At 33.8% G+C, this 13,238-nt stretch overlaps 1 pseudogene across 1 annotated transcript; it reads left to right on the top strand.

The window, feature by feature from the left end:
• Positions 1-55: 55 nt before the first annotated feature.
• On the top strand, positions 56-11,577 carry LOC308657562 (cytochrome c, testis-specific-like; annotated as a pseudogene). Its single transcript has 2 exons — positions 56-224; positions 11,429-11,577. The product of its transcript is annotated as a cytochrome c, testis-specific-like (transcript).
• Positions 11,578-13,238: the final 1,661 nt, after the last annotated feature.

The raw sequence follows: 13,238 nt of genomic DNA, 5'->3' as shown, positions 1-13,238 counted from the left end.
TTGCAAATCTGATATTTTCTTTGGTCTGTGGTTTAAGGTTTCCTTGCCAAACAAAATGGGAGATGCTGAGGCAGGCAAGAAGATCTTTACTCAGAAATGCGCTCAGTGCCACACAGTGGAAAAAGGTGGAAAACACAAGACAGGTCCAAATCTCTGGGGTCTCTTTGGCTGAAAAACAGGACAAGCACCAGGATTTTTGTATACTGATGCAAACAAAAACAAAGGTAACAATCATCAGTGGTGGAAGAACTGAGATATTTTGTCACAGAAAGAAAAGCAAATGATTTGGCCCATAATTAAGGGCTTTATTTGCATTATTGAAAATGGACCCTTGTGCTTATAATACTGATACATTGATTTATATCATAAGATCTGAATTTGGATAACTGATTATCCTTATGATAAGAAGAACTAGCAGTTTTGTATGGCATAGGTTTTTGCCTGTACAAAGTATTTTATTTTGTGAAATATGTTTATCTTGAAAAAAGTGTAAGCTAGATTTAAAAGAACTCAAATCATATTTTAGTGGTAGAATGGTAGTAGTGATTCTATCTATAATAATTATTCTTAGCAAAGTGGGGGGGGATATTATGCAGTTGGAAAAGTATATTCAACAATTTCTTTGTTGGTAGAAAGAGGGTAGAAAGTAAATGAGAAAGCATTTGAGAACTGAGATTAGAAATTGTTAGAAAGATTATAGTATCTTTTAAAAGCAATTTGTTACTCCTGGATATACATGTGAGACAGATATCTCTCTCTCTCTCTCTCTCTCTCTCTCTCTCTCTCTCTCTCTCTCTCTCCATATATATAGATATATAGATATATATATCTCACACACACAGGCACTCATACATTAAAACAAACATGCTATATTATTTGTGCTAAAAGTAACACATAATCTTCGTTGATCCAAGAATATTTTAGTACTTTTAAAATATCAACATAGTTATTATTAACACAATATTATTATATTCAGATGTGCAAAAATTCTGGTTAACTAATATTGTATAATAAATAATTTGGTTTTGGTCCTGAGTTCCTTTCCAAGAATATGTAAAACCTTGGAATTTCCTAAGTGTTAGGAATGTCTTTGTTATCATTGTTGGCCCCTGAGACCAAGACCCAAGATATGCTGAGATAATATGATGAATTCATAAATCATTTCAGAATGGAGGTGACTATGCTAGAAAGATCAACTATGTGATTGGAGAATTGGGGCATTGAGCTAGGTTATATTAGTCTAATCTCTGGGGAAAGACTGAGGATTGGAGATTGAGTTTAGTCATGTGGCTGATAAGTGATCAATCATGCCAATGTAATGAAATCTCATTAAAAACTTTGGGCACTTATAACTGGAAGCTCCTATTGAGTTTCCTAATTGGTGAACACATCTGGGAGGGTGATAAGTCCTGATTCCACAGGAATATGACCCAGAAACTACATTTGGACCTTCCCAATCTTTGCCCTATGAGTTTCTTAATCTAGCTGGTCCTAATTTGTATCATTCATAATAAAACTATAAATGTATGTACAGTGCTTTCCTGAGTTCTGTGAGTTGGTCTAGAAAATTACTGAACTTTGGGAGGTGGTGGGAATTCCTGGATTGGTAGTCAATTGGTGAGAAGTGTGGGTGGCCCATTATTTACAACTAGTGTCTATGGTGAGGGTATTCTTATTGGGTACTGTAGAGTCTATGCTGATTCTGAGCAATTAGCATTAGAATTGCATTGCAGTTATTGAACTAGGATTTTCAGTTGATAGATTACTGGATAAATCATTTTTAAATTTACATTTATTACTTGCCATTATAATGGCTCTTAAATATTTAAAGTAATATTTTGCTGTAGTATCATTTTAATATTATTATTCTGTTACAATAGCAAACTTTTGAATTCCTAATTTGTAAACTAGTTATAAACTAATATTTATGCCTGTAGCTACCAAAATTTTAAGGCATTTATTACTTATTAGTATTGATTTGAAATTGTATCAAAATTTACTTCGAATGCATCTTTTATTATAGATTGTTGTCAAAGGTTGAAAGCTATAGAAAAGGCTTGGTTTTAACATTATCTAAGAATTAGAAATAAAATATCTCTAACTTTATTCAAGTAATTATTTTTATTTTTACTTATTTTTATTTTTACTTATTTGAGAATATATTATTATTTATTAGTTCCATTGATAAAATAAGGATAATATAAGCAGCTTGCTATGTTAATTGAATTAGGATTTTAAATTAGATTATTTAAAATAAAATGAGGACTAAGAAGAATCAGGAAGTCAATAGTCATGTTAATATAAATTATGGCTACTATCAACCTTATTTTATTTTCTGTGTATAATCTTTTTAAAATTTTGTTCTAATTAGTTATACATTACAGCAGAATGAATTTTGATTCATTGTACACAGATGGAGCACAACTTTTTATTTCTCTTGTTTTATATGATGTAGAGTCACACCATTCATGGAATCATCTGTATATAATTTTTTTTTGTAAATAATTTCACTTTTTTTTAGGAAGATGTGGAAATTATTATATTTTAAAGAAGACCCTTTGTCTCATGATTTGTGTGGAGTACAGTTTTACAAAATTCATGATAATAACAATAATCTTATATTGTGTGTTTTAAAGTTTTTGGTAAAATATACATAATATAAAATTTATCATTTTAATCATCTTTAAGTGTATGACTTTGTGTTTTAAGTATATTCATATTGTTTTGTTGTCATTACCACCATTTATCTCCAGAACTTTTTCATTTTCTCAAACTGAAATTCTTTTCCCATTAAGTAATCTCTGGCAATTACCATTCTACTTTCTGTCTTTGCCAATTTGACTATTTAATGAAATAATATCAGAAAAATTTCCAAACATGAATAATGAATTGGAAAATCAAATATAAGAGGCTATTAGGACACCAAATATATAAAATCTCAATAGATTCACACCAAGGCACATTATAATGAAAATGCCTAGCATACAGAATAAGGAGAAAATTTTAAAAGCCACAAGAGAAAAGAATCAGATTATATTTAGGGAGAAACCATTTAGGATATCTTCATATTTTTCAACCCAGACCCTGAAAGCTAGAAGATCCTGGAACAGCATGTACCAGCCCCTGAAAAAAAATGGATGCCAACCAAGAATCTAATATTCAGCAAAATTATGCTTTAGATTTGATGATGAAATAAAAACCTTCCATGATAAACAAAAGTTAAAAGAATTTACAACTAGAAAGCCTGCACTACAGAACATCCTCAGCAAAATATTCCATGAGGAGGAAACAAAAAACAACAATGAAAATCAGCAAAAGGAGGTATTACACTAAAGGAAATACTACTAATCAAAGGAGAAACCAAGTCAAGTTAAATACCAAAAATAAACAAATATGACTGGGAATACAAATCAGGTCTCAACAATAACCCTGAATGTCATTGGCCTAAACCCACCAATCAAAAGACATAGATTGGCAGATTGGATTTTAAAGAAGAAACAACAGTATGCGGCCTTCAAGAGACTTATCTCATAGGAAAAGACATCCATAGACTGAAGGTTAAAGGTCGGGAATAAATATACCTCTCATATGGACTGTGGAGACAAGCAAGGGTCTCCATCTTCATATCAAATAAAGTAGACCTCAAGCCAAAGTTAATCAAAAGGGATAAAGAAAGACAATTCATACTGCTTAAGGGAACCATACATCAGTAAGACATAACAATTATAAGTATAGATGCCCCAAACAATGGAGCATTTACGTTCATAAAACAAACTCTTATCAAGTTCAAAAGTCAAATAGACCACAACACAATAATTTTGTGTGACTTTAATGCACCTCTTTCACCACTGGATAGATCTTCCAAACAAGCTAAACAAAGAAACTATAGAACTTAGACTTAACTGATATATATATAGAGTATTTCATCCATCAGTGAGTGAATACAGTTTCTTCTCAGCAACACATGGATCTTTTCCTAAAATAGACAATATATTATGCCACAAAGCAATTCTTAGCAAATAAAAGAAAATAGAGATATTACCCTGCATTCTATCAGATCATAATGGAACAAAACTGGAAATCAATGATAAAATAAAAAATAGAAGCTACTCCAACACCTGGAGACTAAATAATATGCTATTGGATGAACAATGGGTTGCAAAAGATATCCAAGAAGAGCTTAAAAAATTCTTAGAGGTAAACGAGAACCCTGATAAAACATATTGAAATCTCTGTGATACTATGAAGGCAGTACTAAGAGGAAAGTTCATTGCATGGAGTTCACTCCTTAAAAGAAGAAAAAGTCAACAAATAAATGACCTAATACCATATCTCAAAGCCCTAGAAAAATAAGAACAAATCAACACCAAAAGCAGTAGAAGACAGGAAGTAATTAAAATCAGAGCTGAAATCAATGAAATTGAAACAAAACCAATTGAAAAAAATTGACAAAACAAAAAGTTGGTCCTTTGAAAAAATTAATAAAATTGATAACCCTTAGCCATGCTAATGAAGAGAAGGAAAGAGACAACTCAAATTACTAATGTCTGTGATTAAAAAAGGAAATATTATGATGATACAGAAGATATTTAGAAATTATTTTGAAAATTTGTACTCCAATAAAATAGAATATATTGAAAGAATAGGCAAATTTCTAGAGTCATATGATTTGCCCAAATGAAATCAGGAATACACAAGTTAAACAGATCAATTTTAAGCAATGAAATAGAAGATGACATTAGAAGCTTACCAACCAAGAAAAAGCCCAGGACCAGATGGATACACAGCTGAGTTCTACAAGACCTTCAAACAAGAACTAATACCAATACTCCTCAAATTATTTCATGAAATAGAAAAAGTAGGAACACTTTCAAATTCATTCTGTGAGCCAATATCACCCTGATTTCAAAACCAGACAAAGACACATCATAGAAAGAAAACTTCAGACCTATATCTCTAATGAACATAGATGCAAAAATTCTCAATAAAATCTGGCAAATTGAATACAAAAACATATCAAAAAGATAGTGTACCATGATCAAGTGGGGTTCATCCCAGGGATGCAAGGTTGTTTCAACATATGGAAATCAATAAATGTAATTCATCACATCAATAGACTTAAAGATAAGAATCATATGATCATCTCAATAGATGAAGAAAAAAAACATTCTACAAAACACAGCACCTCTTCATATTCAAAACATTAAAAAAACTAATAGGAACATATCTCAACATGGAAAAAGCTATCTATGCTAAGCCCCAGGTCAACATCATTCTAAATGGAGAAAAATTTAAAGCATTCCCTCTAAAAACTGGAACAAGACAGGTTTGCCCTCTTTCAACACTGTTTTTTTTTTGCTTCTCTCTTTTTTTTTTAAATTTTATTTTTTTTATTGGTTGTTCACAACATTGCAAAGCTCTTGACATATCATATTTCATACATTAGATTGAAGTGGGTTATGAACTCCCAATTTTACCCCAAATGCAGATTGCAGAATCGCGTCGGTTACACATCCACAATTTTACATAATGCCCTATTAGTAATTGTTGTATTCTGCTACCTTTCCTATCCCCTACTATCCCCCCTCCCCTCCCCTCCCATCTTCTCTCTCTACCCCATCTACTGTAATTCATTTCTCTCCTTGTTTATTTTCCCATTCCCCTCACAACCTCTTATATGTAATTTTGTATAGCAATGAGGGTCTCCCTTCATTTCCATGCAATTTCCCTTTTCTCTCCCTTTCCCTCCCATCTCATGTCTCTGTTTAATGTTAATCTTTTCTTCCTGCTCTTCCTCCCTGCTCTGTTCATAGTTGCTCTCATTATATCAAAGAAGACATTTGGTATTTGTTTTTTAGGGATTGGCTAGCTTCACTAAGCATAATCTGCTCTAGTGCCATCCATTTCCCTGCAAATTCTATGATTTTGTCATTTTTTATTGCTGCATAGTACTCCATTGTGTATAGATGCCACATTTTTTTTTATCCATTCATCTATTGAAGGTCATCTGGGTTGGATCCACAGTCTAGCTATTGTGAATTGTGCTGCTATGAACATCGATATGGTAGTATCCCTGTAGCATGCTCTTTTAAGGTCTTCAGGGAATAGTCCAAGAAGGGCAATAGCAGGGTCAAATGGTGGTTCCATTCCCAGCTTTCCCAGGAATCTCCAAACTGCTTTCCAAATTGGCTGCACCAATTTGCAGTCCCACCAGCAATGTACAAGAGTACCCTTTTCTCCACATCCTCGCCAGCACTTGTTGTTGTTTGACTTCATAATGGCTGCCAATCTTACTGGAGTGAGATGGTATCTTAGGGTGGTTTTGATTTGCATTTCTCTGATTGCTAGAGATGGTGAGCATTTTTTCATGTACTTGTTGATTGATTGTATATCCTCCTCTGAGAAGTGTCTGTTCAGGTCCTTGGCCCATTTGTTGATTGGGTTATTTGTTATCTTATTGTCTAATTTTTTGAGTTCTTTGTATACTCTGGATATTAGGGCTCTATCTGAAGTGTAAGGAGTAAAAATTTGTTCCCAGGATGTAGGCTCCCTATTTACCTCTCTTATTGTTTCTCTTGCTGAGAAAAAATCTTTTTAGTTAAGTAAGTCCCATTTGTTGATTCTTGTTATTAACTCTTGTGCTATGGGTGTCCTATTAAGGAATTTGGAGCCCGACCCCACAATATGTAGATCTGAGCCAACTTTTTCTTCTATCAGACGCAGAGTCTCTGATTTGATATCAAGCTCCTTGATCCATTTTGAGTTAACTTTTGTGCATGGTGAGAGAAAGGGATTCAGCTTTATTTTGTTGCATATGGATTTCCAGTTTTCCCAACACCATTTGTTGAAGATGCTATCCTTCCTCCATTGCATGCTTTTAGCCCCTTTATCAAATATAGGATAGTTGTAACTTTGTGGATTAGTCTCTGTGTCCTCTATTCTATACCATTGGTCCACCCGCCTGTTTTGGTATCAGTACCATGCTGTTTTTGTCACTATTGCTCTGTAATATAGTTTGAAATCTGGTATCGCTATACCGCCTGGTATAGCGATTCACACTTCCTGCTTAGAATTGCTTTTGCTATTCTGGGTCTTTTATTTTTCCATATGAATTTCATGATTGCTTTATCTATTTCTACAAGAAATGCCGTTGGGATTTTGATTGGCATTGCATTAAACCTATAGAGAACTTTTGGTAATATCGCCATTTTGATAATGTTAGTTCTGCCTATCCGTGAACAGGGTATATTTTTCCATCTTCTAAGATCTTCTACTTCTCTCTTTAGGGTTCTGTAGTTTTCATTGTATAAATCTTTCACCTCTTTTGTTAGGTTGATTCCCAAGTATTTTATTTTTTTTTGAGGATATTGTGAATGGAGTGTTTTTCCTCATTTCCGTTTCAGAAGTTTTGTCACTGATATACAGAAATGCCTTTGATTTATGCGTGTTGATTTTATATCCTGCCACTTTGCTGAATTCATTTATTAGTTCTAGTAGTTTCTTTGTAGACCCTTTTGGGTCTTCTAGGTATAGAATCATGTCATCTGCAAATAGTGATAATTTAAGTTCTTCTTTTCCTATTTTTATGCCTTTAATTTCTTTCATCTGTTATTTAACATAGTTCTTGAAACTCTAGCCAGAGCAATCAGATGAAAGAAATGAAAGGGACATGGATAGGAAAAGGACTCAAATTATTATTTGCTGATGATATGATTCTATACCTAGAAGACCCAAAAATTCCACAAGAAAACTTCTAGAACTATAAAATGAATTTGGCAAAGTAGCAGGATATAAAATCAGCATCCATAAATCAAAGGCATTTTTGTACATCAGTGACAAATCCTCTGAAAGAGAAACTAGGAAAACTTCCCCATTTACAATAGCCTCAAAAAATATATAAATAAAACAAAAAACCTTGGTAATCAATTTAAAAAAAGAGGTGAAAGACCTCTGCAATGAAAATTACAGAATGCTAGAACACTAAAGAAAGAAATTAAAGAAGACCTTAGAAGATGGAAAGATTATCTTGTTCTTGGTAGGCAGAATTAATATTGTTAAAATGACCATACTACCAAAAGCAGATTTAATGCAATTCCAATCAAAGTCTCAATGACATTCCTCATAGAAATAGAAAAAGCAGTTATGAAATTTATCCAGAAAAATAAGAGACCCAGAATAGCTAAAGAAATTCTTAGCAAGCAGAGTAAAGCAGGTGGTATCACTATACCAGACCTTAAACTATAATAGAGAACAATAGTAACAAAAACAGCATGGTATTGACACTAAAATAGACTTGTAGACCACTGGTACAGAATAGAGGACACAGAAACAAAGCCACATAAATTCAGTTACCTCATATTAGCCAAAGGCACCAAAAACATATATTGGAGAAACATATATAGCCTCTTCAACAAATGGTGCTAAGAAAACTGGAAATCTATATGCAACAAAATGGAATTAAGCACCTATTTCTAACCATGCACAAAACTCAACTCAGAGTGGATCAAGGACCTAGGAATTAAACCAGAGACCCTACACCTAATAGAAGAAAAAGTAGGCCCAAATCTTCATCATGTCGGATTAGGCCCCAACTTCCTTAATAAGATTCCTATAGCGCAAGAAATAAAATCAAGAATCTATAAGTGGGGTGGATCCAAACTAAAAAGCTAAAGAAACAATTAGTGAGGTGAATAGAGAGCCTACATTTTGGGAGCAAATTTTTACCACAAGCACATCAGATAGAACACTCATCTCTAGGATATATAAAGAACTCAAAAATCTTAACACACAAAAAAAAAAATAACCCAATCAATAAATGGACCAAGGACCTGAACAAACACTTCTCAGAAGATGATATACACTGAATGAAAATATATGAAAAAATGTTCAACATCTCTAGCAATTAGAGAAATGTAAATCAAAACTACTCTAAGATTTTATTCCACTCCAGTCAGAATGGCAGCTATTAAGAATACAAACAACAGTAAGTGTTGGCGAGGATGTGGGGAAAAAGTACACTCATACATTGATGGTGGGACTACAAATTGGTGCAACTAATATGGAAAGCATTATGGAGAATCCTTGGAAAACTTGGAATGGAATCACCATTTGACCCAGCTATCCCACTCCTTGGTTTATACACAAAGGACTTAAAAACAGCATACTACAGGGACATAGCCACATCAATGTTTAGAGCAGCACAATTCACAATAGCTAAATGGTGGAACCAACCTAGATGCCCTTCAGTAAATGAATGGATAAAGAAACTGTGGTTTATATATACAATGGAATATTACTCAGCATTAAAAGAGAATAAAATCATGGCATTTGAAGGTAAATGGATGGAGTTGGAGAATATGATGCTAAGTGAAGTAAGGCAATCTCCTCCCCAAAAAATGCCAAATGTTTTCTCAGATATGAGGATGCTGATACATAATGGGGATGGGTGGGGGAGCATGGGAGGAATGGAGGAACTTTAGGTAGGAGGGAGGATATAGGAGGGGACAGAGGGGTAGGAAAGATGGTGAAATGAGATGGACATCATTACCCCAAGTACATGTATGAAGACACGAGTGAGGTGACTCTACTTTGTGTACAATCAGAGACATGAAAAACTGTGTTCTATATGTGTACTATGAATTGAAATGCATTCTGCTGTCATATATAATGGATTAGAATAAATAAATTTTAAAAATAAATAAAATATGTAAATTTTAAACTATATGTTTTAATAATTGTATTTTATCCATTTTTTTAAAAAAATCATACTTGGGCTATCCCTTGTGTGAATCTTCGATCTTCTTTGTCTAAATGTCTTCTATATGTATCATTTTTCCTTTGATTTGAAAGCTAAGTGATCATTTTAAATGCTTAATTATTTCCATTTTCTTTTTGTCAATATTTTCAAGCCCATTTGTGCCATCAGCAGCACCTGTTCAGTTAGCTGTCACTTTTATGTCTTTCTATTTTATCATTTTTTTTTGCTTGAGCATTTTGTAGTTCTGCATTGAGCCTTTAATTTATAAATTAAATTAAATTAGTAAATAGTACACATTAAATTAAAATGGTTTCTTTGAAACTGTGGGAAAGTAGTTATGGTTTTCATCTGCTTAATGTCTATAATTTCTGATGTGTATTTTTCTTTTAACTTTTTAAATATTCATATCTGCTTTGTATTTATATGTGGTATGTGTTTGTGCATACATGTTATGTATATGTACTTTCAACATTCTTACGCTGTTTCTTTTTTGATTATTATTCACCTTTTGATTAGAACAGATCTTCTTGGACTAATTGTCTGCAGAAGTATAGTAAGGGTGAAGGTCTGAGTGTACCAGTTAGTTCTTCTTTCCCTACAGTTATATGTTAAAGATGTGTATATATATATATATTTGAGTATTTGTAGGTATATTTTGGTGATGGTGTTATTTGGTCCCTTTTTTCACCTGACAGAGGACTATGCAACTCCTGTAGTTTCTCTTTTATCCTATAAAATTGAAAACCTATCCTATAACACGTTGGGATCCTTCTTTCAAAGATGGCATGTCTCTGTTTTCTTTAATTCTGGCTCCCCTGTCCTCCATGATGTCAAACTGAATTTAAGGAAACTTTTATGTCCAACTGATACACCCTATTCTTTCTGAACCAAAATGGGGTTATAACTTTGCCCTTTAGGATGTGTCACCTACTTTGAAGAACTCTTCTCTTCTTCACCCTAGATCATTAGTGACATTGTCTTCTTTCTTTGGTCCATGTTTCATATCCTTGGTGTTCTTCTAATTATATCAAGTTTTGGGTTATAGATGTTTCCTGAAAAGTTTTATCAAAAATAGAGTTAGCATTAGTGTTTCTCTTTATCTATGTTTTGATTGGTTTTAGAAGGGAAAAAGGCAACCTTCCTTGTCATCTTGATTCTGGATTTCTGAGTCAGATTTTGATGGGAATGTGGACAAAAGGAACTTGGTTTGATTGACTGATGAAAGAACATGAAAATATAAGTTAATAGTTATAAATTCTTCACTCAAAGCAGGCTTGTAATTTTAAGGGAAAATACTTTCTTCTCTTTGGATCATCATTTACTCATCTGCATAATAAAAGACTAGATTAAATGATCTTTAAGGTCTTCTCTAAAAGGACGTGAGATTATAGGAGGATGAGTTACTACTTAGGCACAATGTGTGTGGGGTGATAGCTCATTGATTTATTTTGGATAATCCTAAATAACTTGTGACTATGGATTTCTTTAGAGAAGGCAAAGAGTGGAGTCTAATTTTGTAATGTTTTTCTAAGTCAGAATCTGTACATATTCTTAGTTAAAAGTCTTCTGTCCAGTCAGAATATAAACTTTTATTCACATGTGTATCACATTAGAAAACAAGCCCTGCAAATGTAACTATACAAACTTAAAAACTTATTTTCAATTTTATAGGTGTTGTCTGGGGAGAAGACACTTTGATGGAATATATGGAGAACCCAAAGAAATATATCCCTGGAACTAAAATGGTCTTTGCTGGTCTTAAAAAGAAGAGTGAGAGAGAAGATCTTATTCAGTATTTGAAACAGGCAACATCTTCCTGAAATACTATTGCAACTTAAAAAGTATCAATTTAAATATTGTACATTTAAATAAGTCATATTTGATCATTCTTGATCAGCCTGTAATAAGTTTAATGTTTAAAAATAAAGGTTGTTGTTTTTGATTATGTGTAATTTGATCAGATGCCCTGATAAACCCAAACTTACTTTTGTCTGCTCAGTGATAGTCAGGAAGGAGGAGGAGAGGGAAGGAAACTGAAATCTACTGGGCTTCCGTAGTACCTGCATGTACAACATGTTTTATAAGCCTAGCAACTGCTGCAGGTGATGGAGATAGCTTCCACATACTTATTTCTCTGTAATTTGAATGTAGATATAACAGACATTAGCTTTAATTTTCATTAAGCTGAGTTTGGTTATGTGTTTACCTTTTATTATAAACAATACTCAAAGTAACTTAAGGAAAAAAGTAGGGAAAAGAAAGTCAAATAGTTGATCTTACTTTAAGAGTACATTTAGAAAAAAAGAGAAGCAAATCATCAATCTGGATGAATAAAATTTGACCTGGAGGGAAGGAGAGAAGCATTTTAATAAACATGCCATCTAAGATGTAATATTTTTTAATTCATATTTTAATGATACCCTGCTAATCCTGAGCAGTATAAAACTGGATGGACTTCAGGGAGGGATAGAAGGGAGCCTTGTAAGAGAATGAGGGAGGAAAAAAGAAAACCCTTTTCTGTGTTTTTTTTAATTGTTGTTGTAGATGGACACAATATCTGTATTTTGTTTATTTATTTTTATGTGGTGCTGAGGATCGAACCCAGTGCCTCACACATGTGAGGCAAGTGCTCTACTGCTGAGCCACAACCCCAGCTCCCTGAAACCCTCTTCTTAAGTGTGGAAAGAGCGCCCTTCTCGCTATAAGAGTGAGACCTGGTGAGGCAGATCTACAGCAGGGCCTATATGGAAAGGAACAGAGCTCTGTGCACTGTGAGGCAGCCCCTACAGCAGCTAGGAGGTACTCTGTCACCCACATAGTGACAAAAGTAAACTGCTTTCATCCCAAAGAGGTGGGAAGATGATTGTTGGGGGGTCATTTTGGGTGCAGAGAAGACATCTGTTATCTCATTTACACTTTACAATAATCCTGTGAGGTTATACCGTCTGTAGTGAGCCATAGACGAGTGTGATGCCAAAGCCACAACTTGGGTTTTTCACTCCAGTGCCTGGAAACCTTTTACCATTATCATAATATAATAATATATTAATTAGTCAATTTATAGTAGACACTACTACTGTGAAGTCATCCTAAACGGGAAGTTCTCGGAGGAGGGGAATATAGTTGAAAAGCACTACTTTCCAGAAGATTCCATTTAATATGTTTGGTGCTCAGATGTACTCTTAAAACTTCTGGCAAGTGGGAGAAAATATACTACTCTTGGAGCCCAGTGTCAGTATTGTGTAGAAAAGTGTCTCTGGGGGCCAAGAAAGGCTTCAGGCAAAGCTGACTTGTTACTCTCTCCCTGGAGGAATTTTCTGATGAGAGCTGAGACATCTGCAGGGACTCCAAGAGTGTACTCAGAGCAGAGCTGGGTTTGCAAAGATGTAGAATTAGATGACATAACTCATATCCCAACTTACATGAGGCCTAAAAACTCTGTGGGAAAGAACTTGAACTCAATTCACATTCATAATTAAAG

The sequence above is a fragment of the Spermophilus citellus genome, assembly GCF_964194105.1.
Source record: "Spermophilus citellus genome assembly, chromosome: 10".
Taxonomy (NCBI): Eukaryota; Metazoa; Chordata; class Mammalia; order Rodentia; family Sciuridae; genus Spermophilus; species Spermophilus citellus.
Note: the sequence above shows the minus strand (reverse complement) of the source record. Positions and strands in the feature narration are given on the sequence as shown.